Source organism: Phoca vitulina, unplaced genomic scaffold (genome assembly GCF_004348235.1).
Source record: "Phoca vitulina isolate PV1807 unplaced genomic scaffold, GSC_HSeal_1.0 scaffold6, whole genome shotgun sequence".
Classification (NCBI taxonomy): Eukaryota; Metazoa; Chordata; class Mammalia; order Carnivora; family Phocidae; genus Phoca; species Phoca vitulina.
In genome coordinates, this window is record NW_022589709.1 from 57,482,898 (window position 1) to 57,506,116 (window position 23,219).

Genomic DNA, 23,219 nt, shown 5'->3' on the forward strand with positions numbered 1-23,219 from the left:
ACCCACTCATGAGTCTAACTAAGGGCACCCAGGCTGCAGAAGGAGCTTCCCTGAGCAGAGAAGCCCAAGGGGAAGGTCAGATATATGCACACATGTGCACACACAGGCACACACATGAACACATGTGCACACACACACATATGAACACTCACACACAGGGACAATCATCCAGTCCATTGGCATAATAGGGTTCAACCCCAGCTCCTTGCACTGACCTTCTATGGAAAGATGTTTGTCATAGATCTAGGGCCTCAGACCTGGGACCAGATCCCAGGGATGGAAGCATGGGGTAGGGGACTCAAAAGTCAAGTTGTCAAATTTGTGGAAGATAAAACTGAGAGAAGACAAATTGTGTCTCCTGGAGATTTTGGTTAACAGAAAGAAATCTTAGCATCGGCAGATGCCAAGCCAGGGTGAAATACTGGGGGGAGTCATGGACCTGACTGTGAGGAGGGAGAGATGACTAGAGCAGCCAGAGGAAGTTCTGAGTGGGCCATTGTAATCACCAAACTCAACGTATTATTCCATGAGTGCAGAGCCCTGGAGGCCTGCCAAAATCAGACATGCATCCTAGCTGACCTTTCCAGGTCTCAGTGACTCCCAACCAGACTGAAGACTGTGACTGAGGAATGAATTCCTTTTCCTTCCTGGTGACCCCACATTACTTTCCAGTAAGTTCTCCCACAATACAATTGTTCCTTTATCTGCACAGGAAGGGTATTTGTGATTCCTTCTGGAAACCGGAGCACTGTGGGTGCCAGGCTCGCTGTCTTGGCTGCTGGCTCAGAGTCTGACCATACACAGACCTGGAAGGAAGCCCAATCATGTGTGGGCTGTGATGCAACAGCCCAGCTCACCACCAGGCTAGGTGGTGGTTTTAACTCTCTAGAACCCAGTAGCCTTTTAGTGACCAACAAGTAGAAGTCACTGTAACTCCAAAGGTAACAGGGGTCAGCAAATCATAGCCCCCAGGCCAAATCAGGTCTGCTGCTGTGTTTATAAATAAAGCTTTATTGGAACACAGCCATGCTCATTCATTTTAGTATTCTCTATGGTTGCTTCCACACAAAAATGGCAGAGTTGAACAGCTGCAACAACAACCACTGGCCAGCAAAGCCTGCATTACACTATTAGGCCTTGACAGGGAAAGCCTGCCAACCACCACTTTAAAAGAAAGATCCTCAAAAGAAGGCAGTGTGGTGTACCACAGAGACCAGGAGAAGGGGACTCCAAAGGCTAGGTTATAGTCCTGGCTCTGTTGAAACTACCTGGGTCTCCAGCTCTGAGTAACCCTGAATGCCTCTGCTAAGCTGCAAAAGATACAACAATTCTGTAATTTATGCATTTGGTAATGCACAGGATTTCAGATGCCAATTTTACTGTACATTTTCCCCAAAATGTCATTTTTCTATATGTAATCCAAGGATTGTGATATTTAAAATCGTTACGTTGGAATCCATACCGTGTGCTTAAAAGGGAAACAGACATACACAGGCACACATACACACACACACCAGGCAAGCCATCCAGGCCAGGGATATAAGAATAGGGTTTCACATCCAAGCTCCTTAAACTGACCTTCTGTGGGAAAGGCATGTGTCTTTCAGGGCCTCACCACTTGCTCAGAGAAGGCTGCTGTGTCTGGGGCCTCACCATCTGTAAGGCTGTGATCAGAACATCACTATCAGTTACCACCTAAGGCACAGCTGTAGAATTAGGGAGAAGTGTTTTTACAAAACTGAACAACTGTCTGAGTCTGTCTCCTGACTAAAGGAATAAGAACCCCTAATTCACAGAACATTTCATACTTTATAGCACATTTATATAAAATTCAGTTGATGCCATCCTATTTATTTGTATTCCAAACCATCTGGCTACTTTATGAGACTTGCAAATAGTCTCCAAACATCTCTCAAGCTAAGAAAAACATAACATAGTGAAGGTGGTTTTAAATCAGGACTCTGGCTTAGTCTGGGCTTTCTTCAAAAGCAGAGCCTAAGACAAGATCATTTATTTTGGGAAGTAATTCCAAGGTACAGGAGTAAAGGACTAGGCAGACTGAAACAGGGAGGGGAGGGGAAGCCAATCCAAGGACCCCTTATTGAAACAGTCACTGCTATGGGCAATTGTGACTCCACCCCTCTGGGATGCTTTGAATTGCCTTGTAGAATGAGCCCCCAATGTCTTTCTGAGGAATACGGGGAATTGGTAGTGTTCATCCAGCAATTACCACCATTGCCACATAGGATTTAGTTCACTCCCATTTCCAGAGTGAGCACAGAGCAGAATGAGTGGCCTGGCCTCTGCAAGCAGAAGCACTGGAAAAGCCCCAGGTCAAGAAGCAAGAGTTATGTGGTGCAGGTGAGGCAAGGAGCTGATGAGTCACAACTGCACATAGTTGTCATAGCAACAGCCAGAATCAAAAGGTAGGCTGGGATGCCTGGGTGGTGCAGTTGGTTAAGCATCAGACTCTTGGTTTCGGCTCAGATCATGATCTCAGGGTCATGAAATCAAGCCCCACATTGGGCTTCACACTCAGCATGGAGTCTGCTTAAGACTCTCTCCTTCTCCCTCTGCCCCTCCCCACCCTGCACTCACTCTCTCTCTCTCTCAAAAAAAAAAAAAAGAAAAGGTAGGCTAAGGGGAGAGAGGCAAGATGGTGGAAGAGTAGGGGACCTCATTTCATCCCTTGAATTCAGCTAGATATCTATCAAATCATTCTGAACACCTGTGAATTCAACCTGAGATGTAAGAAAAGAATCGCTGGAATTCTACGAAGACAGAAGCAACCACTTTTTGCAAGGTAGGAGGTGTGGAGAAGTGAATCTGATGGGGTGTATCAGAAGATAAACAGCAGGGGAGGGAGCCTCTGGAAGCCAGCTACCAGAAAGTGATAGAGCCCTGGAACTTTTAGAAGTCTGCTCCAGTGAGAGACGTCCCTGCCTCAAAGGTGCTCAGGAGGTAAACTAGGGCGGAATCCTAGGTGGGACATTGTGGTCTCAGGATCCCTAGGGACACAGAGAGAACGGGGGATGCCTGAGCCAACAGAGTTCCCAAGCCTCGGAGCAGGGAAGCCGCTGAAACAGCAAGTCCAGGAGTGGGCTTTCAGCTTGGTGCTGCCAGAAACCTCAAACCACGACATAATCAGGTGACCACTCTCCCTGTGGGGGCCCTTCAAAGGACAGAAATGTGGAGACCCTCCTCTCTCCCCCAGCAGGGAGCAACTATATGCCAACAAACTAAGCAATCTGGAAGAAATGGATGCATTCCTAGAGATGTATAAACTACCAAAACTGAAACAGGAATAAATAGAAAACCTGAACAGACCCATAACCACCAAGGAAATTGAAGCAACAATCAAAAATCTCCCAACAAACAAGAGTCAGGGCTGGATAGCTTCCCAGGGGAATTCCATCAAACATTTAAAGAAGTGCTAATACCTATTCTTCTGAAGCTGTTTCAAAAATAGAAATGGAAGGAAAACTCCAAACTCATTCTATGAGGCCAGCATTACCTGATCCCAAACCCAGACAAAGATCCCACCAAAAAGGAGAATTACAGACCAATAACCCTGACAAACATGGGTGCCAAAATTCTCACCAAGATACTAGCCAATAAGATCCAACAGTACATTAAAAGGATTATTCACCACAACCAGGTGGGATTCATTCCTAGGCTGCAAGGGTGGTTCAACATCCACAAACCAATCAACATGATATATCACATTAACAAGAGAAAGGACAAGAACCATATGATCCTCTCAATTGATGCAGAAAAAGCATTTGACAAAGTATAGCATCCTTTCTTGATTCAAACTCTCCACAGTGTAGGGATAGAGGGAACATACCTAGATATCATAAAAGCTATATATGAAAAGCCCAAAGCGAGTATCATTCTCAATGGGGAAAAACTGAGAGCTTCTCCCCAAGATCAGGAACAGGACAGGGAAGCCCACTCTCACCATAATTGTTCAATATAGTACTAGAAGTCCTAGCTTTATCAATCAGACAACAAAAAGAAATAAAAGGCATTCAAATTGGCAAAGAAGAAGTCAAACTCTCTCTCTTTGCAGATGACATGATACTCTATGTGGAAAACCCAAAAGACTCCACCCCAAAATTGCTAGAACTCATACAGGAATTCAGCAAAGTGGCAGGATATAAAATCAATGCACAGAAATCAGCTGCATTCCTAAGAAAGAGAAATTAAGGAGTTGATCCCATTTACAGTTGCACCCCAAAACATAAGATACCTAGGAATAAACCTAACCAAAGAGGCAAAGGATCTGTACTCAGAAAACTATAAAACGCTCATGAAAGAAATTGAGGAAGACACAAAGAAATGGAAAAACATGCCATGCTCATGGATTGGAAGAACAAATATTGTTAAAATGTCTATGCTACCTAGAGCAATCTACACATTCAATGCAATCCCTATCAAAATACCATCAACTTTTTTCAGAGATGGAACAAATAATCCGAAAATGTGTATGGAACAAGAAAAGACCCTGAATAGCCAAAGGAATGTTGAAAAAGAAAACCAAAGCTGGTGGCATCACAATTCCAGACTTCAAGCTCTATTACAAAGCTGTCATCATCAAGACAGTATGGTACTGGCACAAAGACAGACACATAGATCCATGGAACAGAATAGAGAGCCCAGAAATGGACCCTCAACTCTCTGGTCAACTAATCTGCCACAAAGCAGGAAAGAATGTCCAATGGAAAAAAGACAGTCTCTTCAACAAATGGTGTTGGGAGAATTGGACAGCCACATGCAGAAGAATGAAACTGGACTATTTCCTTATACCACACACAAAAACAGACTCAAAATGGTTGAAAGACCTAAATGTGAGACAGGAATCCATCAAAATCCTAGAGGAGAACACAGGCAGCAACCTCTTTGGCCTCAGCCGCAGCAACTTCTTCCTAGAAACATCGCCAAAGGCAAGGGAAGCAAAGGCAAAAATGAACTATTGGGACTTCATCGAGATAAAAAGCTTTTGCAAAGCGAACAGTCAATAAAATAAAAGGACAACCAACAGAATAGGAGAAGATATTTGCAAATGTCTTATCAGATAAAGAGCTAGTATCCAAAATCTATAAAGTACCTATCAAACTCAACACCCACCCAAACAACAAATAATCCAGTCAAGAAATGGGTGGACGACATGAACAGACATCTCTCCAAAGAAGACACACAAATGGCCAACAGACACATGAAAAACTGCTAAACATCACTCAGCATCAGGAGGGAAATACAAATCAAAACCACAATGAGAAACCACCTCACACCAGTCAGAACGGCTAAAATTAATAAGTCAGGAAACAACAGATGCTGGCGAGGATGTGGAGAAAGGGGAACCCTCTTACACTGCTGGTGGGAATGCAAGCTGGTGCAGCCACTCTGGAAAACAGTATTTTTTTTTTTTTTAAGATTTTATTTATTTATTAGTCAGAGAGAGAGAGCGCGTGAGCGAACACAAGCAGGGGGAACAGCAGGCTCCCTGCTGAGCAAGGAGTCCGATGCGGGACCCAATCCCAGGACCCTGGGATCATGACCTGGGCCGAAGGCAGACGCTTAACCAACTGAGCCACCCAGGCGTCCCTGGAAAACAGTATTTTTAATTCAAGAAGTTAAAAATAGAGCTACCCTACGACCCAGCAATTGCACTACTAGGTATTTACCCCAAAGATACAAATGTAGTGATTCAAAGGGGACCTGCACCCTAATGTGTATAGCAGCAATGTCCACAATAGCCAAACTATGGAAAGAGCCTAGATGTCCTTTGAATAGATGGATGGATAAAGAAGATGTGGTATATATATAAAATGGAATATTACTCAGCCATCATAAAGGATGAATACTTACCATTTACATCGACATGGATGGAACTGGAGGGTATTATGCTGAGCGAAATAAGTCAGTCAGAGAAAGACAATTATCATATGGTTTCACTCATATGTGGAATACAAGAAACAGTGAAGATCATAGGGAAAGGGAGGGAAAACTGAATGGGAAGAAATGAGAAAGGGAGACAAACCACGAGAGACTCTAAACTATAGGAAACAAACTGAGGGTTGCTGGAGGGGAGATGGGGGGATGGAGTAAGCAGGTGATAGGCATTAAGGAGGGCACATGATGTGATGAGCACTGGGTGTTATATGCAACTGATAAATTACTGAACTCTATAGACATCTGAAACTAATGATGAGTATACTATATATTGGCTAACTGAATTTAAATAAGAGAATGAAAATTAAAAAATAAAAATTATAAAAGGTAGGCTAAGAGGATATAAGAGCACAAGAAGTCACCATACAGTATGTAATGCTTAAATTTTACCACCCCATCCTCTTAACACACCATCAATTAAGTTAGCATGATCACAATATTCCTTTATGCAAAATCAGAAGAGCATCTGCCTCACGCTAGACACCTGAAATAAGAGATGAAGACAGTGACCTTGTGTTCAAGGGGAATTCCATTTTAAAGGAGGATACAACTCTGAAAATAAGTTATTTTAATGCATTCAGATCAATACCACCAGTTAATATGCAAATACAGATAGCTCTTCCAACCTCTACTGGATGGGGAGGAATGAATGGATGTCAATACAAGGGAAGTCTTCTTGGGGATTAAGGAGTACATTTATGATGAGCACTGGGTGAGGTATGGAATTGTTGAATCACTATATTGTACACTAAACTAATATGTTTAGTACTAATATATTAGTACATTGAAATTAATATAACACTATAGTGGAATTAAAATGAAATTTTTTTTAAAAGGGAAGTCTTCAGAAAGAGAGTAATGCCTAAGAGATTTCAAAGGACCAAGAGTAGTTTTTCAGGAAGTAGAACGGAATGAGAGAATGAATCATCTACGCAGAGTCATGGTAGTTAAAGTGAGAATGAGTGCAGGAAAATACAAGGACTTTAGAAAGGATGACATCTAGGTAACATGTGGGGAAAGGGTCAGCCATAAAGAGGCAGCAGGGCCCAGACCATGAAACCCCGGGCCCCATCTTAGGCACCTTGAACTCCATTCTCCTGACAAGAGAGGGAACATGTTAAGATTGTGAAAAAGGAATGGAGTTATTCAGTTTGTTTTTAAGGAGAAAGGTAACTCCAATAACATCATGGAAGGGAGTTTATATCATCTGAAAGGAATTTCAGCAGTAAATTAAACTCTGTGTATCTTGATGATCCCAAGATTAAAATAATTCAGGTCCGTCAAACATGTCAATTCATAGAACACACAATAACTTATTTTTCTATAAATGTTCAGGACATTATGGCTAAATTTAACACAAGACTGAATGAAAACCACTGTAAGCCTTCATCAAAGCAGAGACGTTTGTGAGAGTGTAGGTCTGTTATTTATTATTTAATGCTCACAGCACGGTAACGCAGGCCTAGAAATAATTTAAACCACTGGTCATTTCCCTGGCCCTTAGCTTCTGCAAAGCAACATGACTATTCAGGAAGACTAATGCCAGGACTCAGTCCAGAAATATATGTTTTTCCCACCCTGTTGACAAGAAAATCAGTCACCATAAACGATGGGCATCTGATAAACAAAGTTGACTTCCTCAACATAAATTCAGCAAAACAGCAGAGTAATTCTAATGTTCCTTCTATGAATCTGTGTGCCAAATACAAGAGGCAGAGACATATCAATGAAGAAGACAAAGACAGAAAATTGAACATGAAGGGATAGACTCAGAGACAAGAGAAAAAAACTTAAAAGGACCAAAGAACTTGCTGTACCTCAGTTTCCACATTGCCTAGAATGAGCAAGTACTCCGCTTCTCCCTTCACCAAACTGTGACAATAAGTGATGTTGATGTTGAGTGGCTAGAAATAGGACAATTCTAAAGAGGTATCCAGAGACCATCAGCTTATGTTGAAGCCCCTCCCCTTCCTTTAGTCAAGACCTTCATTCATTTCGGAGCCATGGCCCAAGCCAGCAGTCTGGTAAGACTTATAGACCCTTTCCTATTTCTAGTTTCTAATGTATTTGAAAGCATCAAATTATATTGAAATGCAATTACCAAATTTTAAGAACAAATTTTGTGACAGACTAATACATATGTTTCTCTATCAGTGCATTAAATATCAAGATCTAATGGTGACTCTGATAACTAGCATAATTTCAATGTAGTGAGGAGCATGAATTACATTTTGAAATATCTGCAACACTGTGAGGCGATATGAAGTATCAGTAATTTCTACCGGTGACAAACTCTTATGTGCTGTTAATATTGTTTTGGTCAATTGCCTAGTAATAATTGATGCGTACGCTAAAGTTACATTGGAGGCTGATAAAACTGAAGATGTAATTCACGAATCCCCAGTGAAGTCTGCTAGCCACACTTCTGAAGGTGTGGCCTCTGTGTTTCAATCCTTTTCCTGGAAAAAAGCAACTTCAATTTCAAAGAAGGCCTCAGACCTCCATATGCTAGAAGTTGTAATTTTTTAAACAAATGATTGAAAACAGGTATAATAACCAACTAAAAGCTACCACAACTTTACTTAGAAATATTTGCATTTGATAAATCGCAACCCCATCTTCACATATTAGATCTAGAACAGCACCCATATACCCGTATGTACAAGACCGTGTTTTCAGGCCACAGACAATGCATTAAGCACACAAGAATTTAGAGAGCTATGTTTTAACACAACTGACATCTGTTTTTTAAAAAGATATTTTTTAAAGATTTTATTTATTTATTTGAGAAAGAGAAAGAGAGAGAGCACAAGCAGGGGGGAGGGGCAGAAGCCTAGGGAGAAGCAGGCTCCCCACTGAGCAGGGAGCCCTATGCAGGGCTCCATCCCAGAACCCTGGGATCATGACCTGAGCTGAAGGCAGATGCTTAACCGACTGAGCCACCCAGGCACCCCTTAACACAACTGACATCTGTTTTGGAAAAAATCATATAATCTCAAGGATAAGGTATAGACTTTGGCTTCTTTCTACAACCGTGAACAAATGAACTCAGTTTTCTCATCTGTAAGATGGGTGTTAGAGTTATAATGACTTCATAAGATTACTGTGAAAAGTGAAATGAGCTAAAGTTTTTTTCTACACAGTCGGTTGTAAATCATTAAGACATAAAATCCATTAGCATGTCACAATCAGCATTTTTAAAAATGAAGTAGAATAAAACGGGAAAGAGTAAAGCGTATCACATATGGTAAAAGTAAGTGTTTTATGAAACTTTTATTCCAAATATATAGGTCTAACCTAGTCCTGCTGTACAACATCACTTTTTTAACAATGAATCATAAAATTATTTTTTTAAATATTGAAATATAACACACAAAGCATATAGTGGAAGGCACGGCACTCAGCAAACTACTGCTAGTGATAACAGTAAATCACTCGTGCCCGAGGTCCAGAGTCACAAATTGGGAGCCACTCCTCTCAAGAGGCTGCTTTAAGACCTGGCTTGCTAGGAATGTGCGAGACCAACAATTGGTTGGTCTTCAGAGGGATCAGACAAGCCTTGCCAAGAAGAGAAAATAAAAATGGGACTCTAGAAAAACAAGATAGAATTTTATTTAGCTTACTTCGAAAGATCACTTGAGTGATAACTAATCATGTGACCTCACACAAGTTATTTAATTTCTCTGGACCTCAGCTTTCTAAAAATTAGGGTAACAGTGTAGTTATCTCATAAGGTTGTCTTGAGTTAAATGTAAACAGTAAACAGTAAATATAAATGTTACATAAACAGTAACAATAAATGTTAGCTGTCATTACAGTTGCTAGTATTATTATTATTACAGTACTGAGAACAGACAAAACTACAATTTGCAACCACTTTTCTACTCCCCCTCAGCTTGAAATGATTTTTATCTTTTATTGTTATTCCTCCAGCAAACAAAAGACTTGTTTAAACCAAATACAAGGCTGTGAACAACTTCATCTTTAGGAAGTCCTTTATATATTACCACCTACGTTCCTCTTTTCTCTGAGATCTAAGTTATTTTTCCAGAGTTATTTTTTATTTTTGTCTTGTGTGGCTGACAGAGGGGGTGTGTGTATAAATGTCCACATTCCTAAGCATATGTTGAAATTTTATCAGAAGAGCCAAGGTGCTATTCCCAGTTTTCTGGATGCACTACTTCTTGCTTTCACATGGAAAATACCATATGGAATTCATGTGACCCGTGCAAAGGGCAGTTGAGCTTCTCTAATATTCACAGACATATTGGCCCCTGGATTAAATTTGGGATTTAATATGTCAGAGACCAATAACCTGACAGAGCCTGGTAAGTGCCTGCCCGGAAACAGACTTTCTAGATGACCACTGAGTTTCTAAATCACTTCACCCTTTTGTCAAGCCACAAAGCAGGTAAACGGTAGAATAATTCAGAACCTCAGACATCAGAGAAAAGCATGCACTCCAGAGAGGAATTAGCCTCTCCGAGGCTGCATTTCTTCTTTGCCCTCCCCTTGCCTAGAAGTGTCTTTTAAAATTGTGAGGCACGCACCATCCCTCCACTCACAGCCCTGTTCTTTTTGGGCTCGCCAGCCAAATAAGGTTTGGAACACCACCCACATGACATCCCATCCAAACCCCTATGCTCTGTGTCTCCTGTAAGTCTCCAGAGGTAAACATTTCTGATCCAAAGTAAATAAATCGCCTTTGGGGCTAGGCAGAATCTCATGAGAATAAGTAACTGCAACCAAAAGCAGAGCCAAGAAAAATGGACAACAGCAGAAAGGGTTTTTCCCAACTTTTCAATATGAAAATTATCTAAAATGAAAGTTGACAGACTAGTACAACCAGTATCTATATATCCACCACACAGATGCAACACCTGTTTCTATTTTGGCATTTCTATGTATGTATGTATCCACTCGATCTGTGTGTGTGGGTGTATGCATTTGTGTGTGTTTTGAATCATTTGAAAGTTCCTGATATCATGATAATTCACCCCTAAATATTTCAGCATGCCTCTTCTCAGATTGACATTCTCCTATATATTCTCCTATTAACAGAATAATAACACCTAAGCAAATTAAGAGTAATTCCATAATATTTAATATTAGCCCACATTCCAATCTCCATTCTCATCCTAAGAATTAAAGCACTGTGTTTGATTGCTATAGCTCTTTAGGCTCTTTTAATACAGAGCAATCCTCCCTCTTATTTCAATGACCATGGCTTTTGCATGTGTCTAGCCTCTGTCTAGCAGGGACAGCAAACCGAACTTTCCATCACACTCAGACTGGAGGACAAAAGTCCCAGCCCCATCCCCCCACCGCACTTCACCCTTAGTCACTTGGCCACACTGGCCTCTGTGCTGCTCCCAAAATGCTAACAACATGCCCAGCTTGACCCCTGGCTCCTGATTCTTCCCTTCTTGGAATGCTTTTCTCCCCCATATCCCGATGGGTGCCTTCCAACCTCCTGCAGGTCTTTGCTCAATAAAACCTATCTTGAACATCTTAATTACAACTGTAAACGGCCTTCCCCACCTTATTTTTTCTTCACAGCGTATTTCACCATCTAACTTTCCAGGCATTGTGTTTCTTTTGCTGATCGTTTATCTCAGCACCTGGAACATATCCTCCTCCAAGACAGGGTCTTTGTGTGATACGCTCATTGCTGCATCCCTGCTCCTATATAAGGATTGGGCTCTACTCAATCAACAAGTATTTATTAAGACCCACTGCTGTGCTCCAGACACTGGCAGAGCAGGAGGACCTGCTCAAAGCTGGCCCAGGCTGGCTCTCCAGTCCCCGATGTCCCAGAGCAGTGGTGAACCCACTGCCCAGCATTCAGAATGGCTCTCAGAAGTCAGGTGAGACCCTGGGGCAACGCACATCAATTCTTGAGCCCTGGCATTTGCTTGGAGGTAGGACTAACCCTGTATCTCACTCCTGTTGTCCCACTGTTCCCCACATGAATCCCATGGCTGCCTGTGCAAGTCTCTGAAAATTCACCTGGGCCTAACAACTCCTCAACGTGTTCCAGTCAGAGCACCCACAGCAAACTTGCCCATACCCGCCCCCAAAGGACCACTTCACTGGTTCCAGTCACCCACCGTCCCACTTGTCTTGCTTGAGGCCATTGCAATGATCTAAGACACACACATGGCCAAATCATTACCTCAGCTCAAAATACTTCACTGGCATTCTTCCTTGTCCAGGATTAAATGTAAGCACCCAGCCTGATATGCACACAAGACCCTTCTTATTCCCACTACCACCTCCCCCACCCCCATCTCCTGTCACGCCCCACCTCACATTTGACACAATTAAGTTACTTTTTAGTAGTTTCTGGAATATCCATGCTCCTCCCACCATGTACTTATTTATCTTTGTGCCCAGCATGCCCACCCATCACCTCCCGTTTTTGTCCTGGCAAACTACTCTGCCTTGAAGTTTCAACTCAAACGCTACCTACTCTGAGAACCTTTTCTAACTCTGTAGGTGAACTTGAACACTCTTCTATTTATACTCACACGGGGCATTTTGCCTAAAAAGAAAAATCACTTTAACAGCGGCACCCTCCCATTACTAGTGTCTCTGCCTGCCAGCCAGATCTCACTGCAGGCCTGGAACACATGCCCTATGAAGGGGCTTGGGCCTTTGCATCTTCCTATCCAGAGAGTCTTTGGCAAAATACTAGGCACTTAATAAGTCTGTACGACTTGGTCTAAGGAGCTATTTTGCCCTGGGCAGAGCTGTGCGTTTAGGGTCTTAAGGATCAGAGTCAGTGACCCTGATCTTCCCTATTCTGATTTTATGGCTCAGGCCTAGAGTTAATGGTAAATGTCCTCATTGTTTCGGTTTACTGAAACATTATGTAAACCCAGCATCAGGCGGCTGTTTGACTGGCGACAAACAATTCTGCATTCCAGAGCATGCTGACCCTGTGGCCAGTTTGTTTTGTTTGCTTTTCACTAACAAAGAGGCTCTCATTTAAAGTTCTGAAAGTTAAACCACACTCTATGTTCCATCTTGCCCTCCCTCATAAAAATGTGAGAGTGTGTGTGCGTGTGTGTGCGTGTGTGTGTGTGTGTGTGTGTGTGTGTGAAAGAGAGCCAGACACAGAGACAGAGCCGTGAAATCAGCGTGGCAGCCAGGCTTCAAGCTCTTATGCCCTGACCCAAAAGGACGGTATAAAGCACATGGGATGAGGCATCAAGTCCAAAGGTGCTGTGGTGGGTGGTCACTAGACTTAGCAGACCACCTACTTCCAAAGTATTAACAAATACGGACCACATGCTCACCAGTTCTCCACTCCATTTTATTTCCCTCTTAGAGTCATTACCTTCTTCACCTGCCTGAGTCCACACAATTATTTGTGCCTAACATTCTGGTCATGGTTAATACTCAATGAATGGCAGTGTTAGGATTTCTCTAAGGAGTTGAGACTAATTTTCCACAACCTAAGAATCTTCTATATGGCGAATATGCTTCTGTCATTTCCATCTACAACATATTCACATGGCTACAGTATCACTTGATGTTATTATGTATAAATTTGTAACCATTAGCCTACCCCATAGAAGAATGGGTATCCATGGTTCCGTGCAGTGGGAGTACACAAGGACTCAAAGGCTGCTCGCATACTCATGCTTAGACTTTACAGACTTCAGGCTAAAGGTGAGTAAGCATTTCCGGCAGGGTCTTGAGACTCCTTCCCCTGGCTGTTAGCATTGTTTTACTTTGTCTGGTTTGAACCAAAGCCAGCTGAATCTCCTCCAAGTTCCAGTTTTGGTCAGATCTCGGGAGACAGCCTGTCTGGTTGTTTAAAAACAAGTATCTACTTGCACATCCACCCCAACCTGATATGGCAGATCACTGATGCCTTGTGACCGCACCTGTGTCCCCATTTGTGGTGGAGGGAGAGGTAAGGACATTAAGTGCTGGGATCTCCACAGCTGAGGTTACCAAAGTACAAACAAGAGGTCCTGCGAGCAGACAGTGAGGCTACAGAGCCCGTTACGCTCTTACACAACCAGTCTCTGCCGCCAGGCACTCATGCTGTCTTCTCCTTTCCCCTGTTTACTCATGAATGTCTCCTTTCATGGCCTCAAAGCACGTCTGATTGTCTGCCACTAACCAGTGAGCCTACAGTGGGCCTACCCCTGATCAGTTTCCTGAAAAGACAGGAGAGCACAAGAAGAGGGGAGTCTTCACTCCCAAGGAGTTTATAATACAGAGGTGGAGACAAAAAATACACCGACATGAAAAATGGAATAGAGATATGGGATTATTGTATTGTGTACACAAAGGGGCCTTTTGCTCACTAGGTTTTACTGCAGTGAGTGAGATCATCCTCAGAATGGCATGTAAGACCTGTCCATCAAGGGGGCAGAGGCGGGGGGGGATTGGATTCAGCACTTGAAATAATCTACTTTCAAAACATTTAACATTTTGGAATTCAATTATAGTGACTTCAAATATTTTTCATTGAATTACAATTTGACTTTTAATTTAGTGAAAAACCCCTCATCAAATTTACCATTTAAAAATTTTGTTTAAATGTTTAAGAATATGTATATTTTATTAACAAAAGCTTTTCTCCTCTCAATCTGTGCCAACCTCCCTAAGTCTGCCCATCTATCTATCTATTTACCGGTGTTTCTCTTCTACCAGGAAATGCAGAGCAAATTCTAAGACTAATCTCCAAACACTAATATAACAGGGGCATATGGTAATTAATATTATAAACAACTCAGTAAAGAGGCAGGTAGGTGTGGTAGAAAGAGCTTGGGTATCAGAGAAAGGAGGCTTTAATTTGAACGTGCCCCTTTCTCATTATGTGAACTTGGAAAAGAATAATAATCCTTATCTCATTAGTTTTTTTTTCTTTTACCTCGTAAGTTTAATAGGAAAAATATTAATGTACATAAAAGATCTAGCACAGTGTTACATATGTTATTTTAAGCTGCCTTGTACATTTTGAGAATTAGATAGAAATCATTAAAAACCCATATAACTCCTGTTTTTAAAAGTTAGTGTTTTCAAAAACACAAGAAACAACAAGTGCTGGTGAAGATGAGGAGAAAAAAAAAAAAACCTACTGCACTGTTGGTGGAAATGCAAAATGGTGCAGCCACTGTGGAAAACAGAATGGAGATTCCTCAAAAAGTGAAAAATTGAAATATCATATGACCCAGTAATTCCACAACTAGGTATTAATCCAAAGAATTAAAAAACACTAATTCACTGAGAGATGAATGGATAAAGAAGATGTGGTATATATACACAATGGAATAGTACTCAGCCATAAAAAAAAATGAAATCTTATGATTGGCAACAACATGAATAGATCTAGAGGGTATAACACTAAGTGAAATAAGTCAGTCAGAAAAAGACAAATACCGTATGATTTCACTCAAATGTGGAATTTGAGGAACAAAATAAAGAAAAAAAGAGAGACAAACCAAAAACCAGACTCTTAACTATAGAGAACAAACTGGTGGGGGGATGGGGAAATAGGTGAAGAGGATTAAGACTACACTTACCCTGATGAGCACTGAGTAACATACAGAATTGCTGAACCACTAGGTTGTACATCTGAAACTAATATAACACTGTATGTTTACTGGAATTAACATTTTTTAAAAGTGAGTAAGTGCTTATTAATAACTGTACTATCTTTAAGGATGAAATTGTGCTCTCAGGCCTCCCCCAGAGACTTGTGATAACCAGAACACCTGCAATGAAACAGGTTCATCAAAGTTGGGTATGGTTTACTGAGTAATAGCTTTGAAGAGGAATTTGTGTTTGATGGAGGTTTAAATTAGGAGGATTATGTTCTGACAGAAAATGGAGAGGACATGAGGAGCAAATGAGTGAGATTGGAAGGACAGAAAAAAGCTGGAGACAAGGGAAATCAAATCTATCAACTCAAACAGAAACCCTCGAGTCCCTGTGAAGAGACAGCATGGTAGTGTGGAAAGCTCACAGGCTTGGCAATCAGCTGCCTCCAAATTCCTGGTCACCCACTGGTAGTTGTGTGGCCCTAGGCAAGGCACGTAACCTTTCTGAACTTCTACATCTTCACAGCAAAATCCCTGAGTAATACCTATCTAGCATGAAATATTATGATCTGTGTAAAGTGCATGACACAATACCTTGTCCACAGGGATGTTTAATAAATGCCCTATTATTACCTCTTAGTTATCATTCGCTATTGTAATCCCCTGGCACCAGTGTGAAGCAGATCCCTAAGAAACTAAAACTAGCCAACTGTCCAGCCAAAACAGGAGCAGATACTGAGCTAGAAAACAGACCACTTGAGAAGAAAAAAAAAATCTTTTTGTAGCCATAGCAAGATCAACCAAGAAAAAAAAGGATAATATTGGAGTATTATAGGAAAACGTTTTGATATACCCACAAGGAATAAGTTTTGGGGGACTTGGTAGCTAAGTATCAGGAAACCAGAGTTCACTAGCTACATCTTATGACCCTTGGTAAGTGCAGGCATGTTCCAAAGCAGAAGTGCCCAGAGGAACCAGAGAGAAAGAAAGCCAGGCTACCAAATTAAAATTAGAGACATCCAATGAAAAAATTCATAATTTATGTACCTGATATAATAGCAGCAGATGACACCCTTTCTGTGGAGGAGATTAATATGCTGACTTGAGAGGTGGGATTCTGGCCACTGGAAAGGGGCAACCAGGTGGAGCCAGCGAGGTTCTCCTTCTCCCAGAGTTCCTCCATGATGGCCCATGGCACAACATGGTCAGCAGCAGAAGGACGGTGCTCAGAGACTGACTTAAAGACCAGGAAAAGAGGTAAAATGGCAACAACTGGGACCCACAACATTCCTTAAGAATTTCTCCGCAAAAGTTTCACTTCCTGCAGGGCCTGAAGAGTGGGATCATTTCTGGAAAGACACCCCATTCCTGGGTCCTGGGTGCCGGATCCTGGACAGCAGCAGCATTCTACAACACACAGGAAGACAACAGAGTGGAAACCATCAGCTCCGGAATCATTTAAAGCACTAACACCATATCCTAAATCCTGCAAAATAAGAATAAATATATTGTATGCACTGATAATACAAGGCCTCCCTGTGTTCTCTGAACAGTTCTACTGTATTCAGCCTACAAATGTATATTCTAGCTATAAGGAGTTTTAAACACGTAACTGACAATAATTACCTCCTTGGAATTCAGGGGAGTTTTTTGAGGCAGTGCTACAAACGGCCTAGCTCTCCTAACACAAACCAAACAAACACGAACTCCGACCCAAGAACTTCATACAGCTGCCTTCTGATTCTGGTCACATATGTTAAATTAAACAAGGAAGCCATTAGACTGAGGTGGCTTTAATGCCTTGGTAGCCTAGTGAACAAACCAAAACCTAAGCCTGTAAATGCCTCAAGGTTAAGAAACTGAAACCCAAGGACAAGCCATCACAAACAGCTAACTAGGCTTCCCAAGCAAGGCAACCACTTAGGCTACAGCCAAATTGAATCATTCCTTTGCTTGCTTCCCCGTCTTCTCTTTGAACGTCTCTCCTCTGGCTCCTAACTACTCTAGTGTGTCTCTGCCCAATTAGAACCCCTGTTTACTCAAGTAAACATTTTAATATGCCTCATTTTATCTTTTAACACATTCAAACTCAGTCCTGAATACCATTCTAGCTTAAGGTCATGTCCTCTGACATTTAAAAAGGGAAATATTTGAGAGATCATCTGGCCCACCCCACCCCACTCTCACCCTGTGACCATTTAAAATAAGGGACCCAAGACTCAGGGAGGCTGAGGGATGTCCAAGATCATAATGATGCTAATGTTGATCCTTCCTTCTGTGAATGCTGACCAAATGATTTTAATGAAACTTAACAATATCCACATAGATCACTCCTCCCAGCACGTATGAGTGACCAATGCTACTCAGTTATGATTGATAGAAAAAGTGAAATGACAGTTAAGTGATGTGTCATGCCCTCTCACGTGACAAATCTATTCTGTGGAAGGCTGCCACAAACAATGTGAATGTTCATATCAGACCAGGGAAAATTTAGAAACAGGAAGTGTGTCCAGTTACATGAAGCTTATAGTGATAGCCCTCCAAGTAATTCATAGAGAAGCATTTTTAAATTATCATTTTTATAGGACTGTATTTTTAAAATTGCTTTAAAAATATTTCACCAAAATGATTATTTCACAAAATGTCTAGAAGTCTGAAATCTGAGTAGAGCTTCTTCTATTTCCTCTCCTCCCCCTCCCACTCTAAGCCACCACCATCAGTCCACACTCCACTCTGGCTCCAGCACGAGCCTGCAAAATCCACCATTTTGATGCTCACCCTGTTGGCCTCTGGACAAAATTATTCTGGTCTGTCCTTATATCCTTCTGCCACAAACCAGCAATTTGGCTGTAGCATAAGTGGTTGCCTTGCTTGGGAAGCCTAGCAAGTCCCTCTCTGAAGCTTACTGGTCCTTTTGTTTGCCTTGAAAAGACCTACTTTCTCATCCTCGATATGCCAACAGCAAATGGATTCCACGTTGCAACCTAAACCCTACTCAAATCCGTACAAAGGAGTGGGCCATCCAAGCACCTACAAGCATCAATTTATTAAAAGGATGCACAAATCCAACATAGGAATAAATAGGCCAGTGTGCTGCCAGTGAACTCAGCTTTCCATATAAAATTCTTCACACACTGGCCAAATGTAAGCCCACTCCTGGCTCCCATCAACGTGTATATTTAAGATCATCCCACATAGTATCACTTTTTCCGTACAATGCACCTCAGTGAGTTGGATGTTTCACCCACAGACTGTACGATCTTGAGATGGGCTGAAAGAATAGCAACAGTGGGCAATAAGGGGCCACTGAAATGCAGAAACTATAGGATTCAGGGTATAGTATTATCAGTAACAAGTGAGTCACATTATTATCTCAATTTGAAGCACTCACCTAAGAATTCTACGAAGTTGTCTGGTTCAGAAAAAAAAAAAAAATCTCAAAAAAAAAAGTGAGAGAGAGTAGGAACTATAGGAAAACGAGAAATGTTTTGTTACCACGGAAGTCAGGAAAAAACTTTTAAATACATTTTGAAAAAAATTTACTACTATTCATGTAGTTTTTCCTATACTTAATAAATGAGAGTACCTACCACTACAAAAAAATATGTGAGGTGAAAGGCAATTTCAACTAAGTCTAAATGTTATACTATATCAGGGTATGCAATAAACTCTAATTTTTAAATATAAACATAGTTCTGCAATTTTTAAAAGAAAAAACCAGCTTCTCCTTGCTATGACGAAATGACTGTTAAACAAATACTTGAAAAATATCCACTTGAGGGGCACCTGGCAGGCTCAGTTGGTACAGCATGCGACTCTTGATCTCAGGGTTGTGAGTTCAAGTCCCAGGCTGGATGTAGAAATTACTTAAAAATTAAAAATAAAAAACTATTTTTTTTAAAGATTTTATTTATTTGAGAGAGCATGAGCGGGGAGAAGGGGCAGAGGGAGAGGGAGAAGCAGGCTCCCTGCTGAGCAGGGAGCCCAATGTGGGTCTCAATCCTAGGACCCCGAGATCATGACCTCAGCCAAAGGCAGATGCTTAACGAACTGAGCCACCCAGGCACCCCCAAAAATAAAAAAAAAAAAATCTTTAAAAAAAATAGCCACTTGAAGGTTGTCAAATTATGGCCCTGCTCCCAGAATCCTCCCCACGTGTGCTGGGTCCTGCCCTGAACTCAGCCCCATTTTATGAGCACAACCACACAAAACATCAATTCTGCTGCTCCCTCCTCTCCAACGTAAACTGCCCCGCCCGCCGCTTGCTCTTTCTGTGTCTTGCTTCTCCTATTTCGAAAGCAGAAAAGTCTCTTTCCTTTCCAAATTGCTTCTTTCCTCAGCTCCCACACATAATTTTGGTTTTATCAATCCTTGCCTCTTCGGTCTACCATTCTGTACTTAAGTACTGCCTTCTGAGTATCACCCACTGGTGCTTGAGTCCCCATAACCCTAACACACCCATTTTTTCCTCCAGAGCACCATGCTTTAGCAGCCTCTTTCTGTTCTGCACGGCATCAACAAACTTTCAAAGGAACAGTCTAGATTTCCTTACCACTTCCACATGCTTTAACCAAAAATGCAACCAAGCAGCAAGTATGGGAGCATGAGGCTGAGTGCATCTGAAGCAAGCTGATATGGGCAGCACCCCACCTCCCACCATAGCCCTGATAAGGGGCTCCAGCAAATATCCAGCCTGAGAGGAATGAGGGCCCTGGGTCGCCACATTGCTTAGGTTTGGAATTTTGAATTTTCATGTGAACGCTAATAATGGTGAAATAGTAGCAATTTATTTGACTTTTTAAATAATGAGGAACAAGTAAAATACCTCTTTGGGTTGCATCCCGCCTATGGCCCTGAAATTTGCAAACTATTCTCTGAAACCTTTGGCTTCCTTCACCCAACTTTCCAAAACCAGTTTTCTTAAAAGTCATCAGCGACCACTCAGCTGCCATAAAAGATGCCCTTTCTCACTCCCTTTCCTGAACTCTCTGCGGGAGGGTGGGCATGTTCTATCACAAACCCCTGTGTTAAACTGCCATAGCTAAGACTCTGTGCCTCCACCCTCTCCTCAGTGTGGTCTTGTCTCCTCTTAGGCTTATCTTGCTTGATCATTTTCTTTTTTGCTTTTTCAAAAACCTCTAATTGCAGAGATCATCTAGCCTCTGGGCTTCAACTATTCCCACTACAGAGCTCCCCCACCAAAAATCTTCAGCTTCTCATTAACCCCATTCTCAAACTCCTATGTATTGGATTCAAGAACCCCCAAAACACCCTGTGCTGACTCCACCTCTTCCTCAGCGCCGCTGCCACCAAATCCACCAGCCAACCAGCCTCACAACTTCACCAACTGCTTCCTCTCTGCTGACACCCAATCAGCCATCTCTTCTCTTCTGCGCCCTCTGCAAAATGTATCGTGAATATCTCTTCGTCTCCTTTCTTCCTCCTGGATTCTCATTAGGTCTCAGCTGGACGACTAATCCCAGAGCCTGAAACCCCGTCTCCCAGGCCCAGCTCCTTCACTGCTTCACTTCCACTGTGGTGCCAGATTCAGGTTCCTGAAGGCCTCAAGTCCTGCCACTCCTCGGCTCACAACAACTAAATGGCTCCCCACTACTGACCAAACTGGAACTCAAGACCCTCTGCCAGCTGGACCCCCCCCCACTCGTCAGCCTATCTGCCTTCCAACCATTTCAAACGCCAAGCATTTCAACCAAACTGCCTCATCTGTTTCCTAAACACACTTCACTCTCTTTGCTTAAGCCACTCATTGTCCTCCCTTCCCTCTATCAAAATCCTAAACGGCAAGCAAAGCACTTTTTTTTTTTTAAAGATTTTATTTATTTATTTGACAGAGAGACACAGCGAGAGAGGGAACACAAGCAGGGGGAGTGGGAGAGGGAGAAGCAGGCTTCCCACGGAGCAGGGAGCCCGATGCGGGGCTCGATCCCAGGACTCTGGGATCACGACCTGAGCCGAAGGCAGACGCTTAACGACTGAGCCACCCAGGCGCCCCAAGCAAAGCACTTTTTAAAGGTCCCAAACGCCTCCTGACTAATGCAACCCTTCTCTTCTCTGAAACCTTATAATCCTGTATCTATTCCTCTGGCAGGACTTAGCACACTAGAGCCTCCATTAGAGTTCACGGTTGCATGTGTTGTCTCCAAGACAGTGGGCTCCTCGGTGTGGCAGGCCTGGGTCTCATTTGCCCTGGACCCCTCACCACACTAGCACAGTAATGTCTGCCGATGTATTTGAGGACCAGATGACTGAGCCAATCTTCTGTCTGTACTGGTGATAACAATCACATCATAGGTTTTCACCACCTGGGGTTGAGTCTAGTAGGAGAAAGTGAGGCGGACTTGCCTTGCAGGCTGAGACAATCTTGGAATTAGAGTGATACATACATTGCAAGGGAGTTACAGGTGCAACATTGCACATTTAAGCTTGACAATGATTCATGTCAAGTGAACTTTCACTGCTATTTCCAATTCTCCTTCCAGTCTGATATTACAGCTACTGCTTAGTCACGAGGACAGCACGCTCCTTTGCATCAAAACCACCCTCCTCAAAAATCCCCTGATACTCCATCCGCGTCTGATCCACGACGCTGTCTGGACTACAAAGTTTCATTTCATTCTCCTTCAAAATAAATTTGGTATGTTTTTAATGGAAATAGGAATACATCACACATGGTTAAAAATAATTCAAGCAAACAAAAGTTCTGAATGAAGTACTGAATGAAAAGTCTCCTTCCCAAAACCATAGTTCCTCGGCTGAGGAATCTCAGTCTCCTAAAGGGCGGCCACTATACCATTTTTTGGGATACCCTTCCAGAAGTTTTCCCTCCCCTGAAAATATATAGAAAATAAAATAACTTTTTTACAGGAACATGAGAACACAATGCATACTCTTGTGCAACTTGGTTTTTGTTCTTAACATACTCAGTAACTTGTAAATGTAAGTTAATAACATGCAAAGCCCTTAGAATGGTTCCTGGCCCACAGTAAGTGCTAAATAATTTTCAGGTGGAGTATATCAGAGGACATCCCAGCACTCAAGAGTTTATACCAATTAGACCCCAGAAGCACACAAATAAACACTGGGATTCCGCTAGACAAGAGCTCAGAGGTGCTTCTTCCCACTCACATTCCCAGAGACAGGCTCCCCGCAGACTTGGCTATTACCTCTCCCCCTGGTGTGGCATTTGGAGGGAATGGTGGCCCCAGAGCTCACACTTCCTAAATAAAATCAGACCTACCTCCCACTGATCCCACCAAGTCTAAACAATACAGAGGAGTAAAGGCTTCCTAAAGGGTTTTTGCTGCAACCACTTTCAAAACACAGAGAAAAACACCTTCTTGCACTTAAATTTGATTACACGGTAAGGAAGGATAAATTCAGCCAGATACGATTAGCTGTGTGGAATCAGCACCCCCGAAAATTCTGCCCGAGCTGGCTCAGCTCTGCACTAGGTCACGGGGTGTTTCTAGAAAGTAAGGCGGAGTCCCTTGCCTTTGGCTCAGGTCCCAACCCCTCCTGAGTCCCCCAAAAAGAGCAGAACTCACAGGAGGTGTGAATTCAGATGTTAGCTCAGGCGAGCCAAGGCCACGCGTTCCAGCGGCTTTGGGAGCTGACCGTGGAGTCCCTGTCACCCCTCCCGAGCAGTTTTCAGCTCAGAGAACTTTGAAAGCTCTGACGAAC

The 23,219-nt window shown here is 42.4% G+C and overlaps 1 long non-coding RNA gene across 1 annotated transcript; it reads right to left on the reverse strand.

Moving 5' to 3' along the window:
- Positions 1–1,638: 1,638 nt before the first annotated feature.
- On the reverse strand, positions 1,639–23,219 carry LOC116632366. The gene is made up of 3 exons (XR_004299404.1): positions 23,084–23,219; positions 16,566–16,925; positions 1,639–1,664 (listed from the first exon to the last, which is right to left on the reverse strand). It is a non-coding gene; the product is annotated as an uncharacterized LOC116632366 (long non-coding RNA).